Source organism: Quercus suber, unplaced genomic scaffold (assembly GCF_002906115.3).
Source record: "Quercus suber isolate HL8 unplaced genomic scaffold, Cork oak 2.0 scaffold_380, whole genome shotgun sequence".
NCBI lineage: Eukaryota > Viridiplantae > Streptophyta > Magnoliopsida > Fagales > Fagaceae > Quercus > Quercus suber.
Window position 1 is genome coordinate 546,256 of NW_027069832.1, and position 2,438 is coordinate 548,693.

General features: G+C 38.4%; 1 pseudogene; it reads right to left on the bottom strand.

Annotated features, from left to right (window-relative positions):
• Nucleotides 1-1,131: 1,131 nt before the first annotated feature.
• On the bottom strand, nucleotides 1,132-2,438 carry LOC112023444 (uncharacterized; annotated as a pseudogene).

Sequence of the window (2,438 nt, forward strand, 5' to 3'; positions counted from 1 at the left end):
GACTCATTTAATGAATTCAGTATTCGCGTGGGGGGAGGACTCTAGTGTACAAAACAAGATATAGCAATAGGTGTTCAAAACTAGAAATACCAAAGAACAGAGAAGCAAAAAAGTCAAAGAAAACAGAAAACGGAGAAGAAAAGGCGAGGAAGAAGAAGCTGAAGCAGGTGAGGAGACTGCGATTGAAAAAATGGAAGTGGCCCGAGACATGGAAGTGACCGGCGATGGGTGGTGAGTGGCTGTGACGACAAAAACTAATGATTTTTGGCTTTTTTTTTTTTTTCTTTTCAGATTCTCTGTTACAATTTTTTTTTTTTTTTTTATTTTAGTTCAAAATTTGTTTGGCATAAAAATTTTCCTATTTTTTTTTTAAGGGTAAACAAATAAAAAAATTTAAATTATTATATATAATTTTTTTTTTCAAGTCAGGGTGTTCATAGGAACACCCTAAACTCTGAGTGGCGTCGCCACTGGAAACACCAACAGTTTATCACCCTGGAATACTTTTTTTTTTTTTGGTTAAAAGGAAATATATATAACTAAATAGCCAAGATGGCTAAGTTGTCAACATGTCTACAAAACGTTTCCCCATTTTTGTCTGCACTCACTAAGGTAGCAATTACATCTGATGGGGGAAAATCAAAAAATACAAGATCATTTTGCAAATTACATCCCATTCTAGCTAGTGCATCAGCACTTCTATTTGCCTCTCTAAATACATGCTTCACAGTGCAGTGAGGAATCTTTTCCAGCAATAATCTGCAATCAAACAGCAAGGAAGAATAAGCAGCATTAGGGGAGTTTCCGGAACTAATAACATCTAATACAACTTTAGCATCAAGTTCCACTTCCAAATATTGAACACCAAGCTGAATGGCCAATTGTAGACCATCTCTTAGAGCCCAAAACTCTGCTATAATGCTAGTAGTTGAACCAATACTCCTTGCAAACCCCCTGACCTATTCACCAGCACCGTTTCTTATCAATCCACCACCTCCAGCCCTTCTCGGATTGCCACAGGAAGCCCCATCTGTGTTCAATTTGAACTAGTTAGAAGGAGGCTTATCCCATCGCACCCATCACCCTGGAATACTAACCATCATTTAGAAATATCTTTATTAAAATTACAAATTAATTTCTAATAATATGAACATACATATTCCCAAACCCAAGTCTTTCCAGATACCACCTAAAAGCAAAAAAACAACAGAAAAGAGAATGATAAGATATAGAAATATCATCCCAATTATCAAATAGGCCCCCTTTCCATTTGGGTGCATACTCAATAATCCTCTGCTCATTTCTCGATGCAAATGAAAATCATTTTCCTAACGACTTCATTGTTAGTTGGCTGGACCAACTAGTGCCATTAGTAAGAGGCTAAATCTGTGCTTCTTCATCAACTCCAGAGACATACTCCTTTCCAAGGGGGTTTAAAATGTAATACACAAATGCTATTGCTGGGGCAGCAATTCCAACAGACAGACAGATATCGACACCCACAGCAGGTCGATGAGATCTTTCGTATCCCAAGTTAAGGCTACATAAGGCATACTGAGCAAAGCAACTAACATGGAGTAACACAACTACCACCATCATATGGGCCCATTCATTTGGCTTGTAAGTGCCATTCTTGCAGTATATATTTCTGAGTGCAGAGATGTCCTTAGGCTTCCATCTGCACAGAAGCACAAGGTGGTCGAGCAACATTGGGTGTTGATACAGACACATGAGAGTAAAAAGAGCATTGAGAATTTGATTATTGACCTCATTCCAGGTGTCTCTCTGTGACTTCTTTGGCAGGGCACCATTTAACATACCTGTCATAACGAGAAATAGGATTGCTCCTGAAACAGCAACGCAGCTTATCCATAAAAAAAGAACCATGTTTAAAGGTTTCTTGATCCATTCTTTACCGATTGTCATCAGGGACTCCCAATTAATTTTCTTAGCTAGAATCCCACTGAAACGTTTTTGGAAACCTTGACTACCGGAAGAAGGTACAGATTGTGGGATTTCATCTTTTTCCTCTGCAATATGCTGGACTTTAGCTGATGGGGAAGCTAAATTACTGGGAATAATTGATAACCTGCCCGTATTCCCTCTTCTAGGATTTTCATCACTTAGCGGTTCCTTTCGGGATGTTGAAATTTGAAGAGCACCATTTTCATTGGCCGTATAAGCATACGGGGTCGAACTTGAGGCCAAGTCTTCTTGAACTTCCATTAAGTCTCCACCGTTACTAGTTGGAATCATTTTACAGATAAATTTGAGTTTTACGAATCTCTTGGATTTCAAAAGTTCTAAATCAAAAAGCCTACAAACCACTGGAACTGTCTACACTGATGACAATCCTAAATGATCCCAGAATGCTAAATCCCACCACTCCGATTTAGAAAATAGACAATGATATGTCAGATTGTCACCTTTTACCTAGA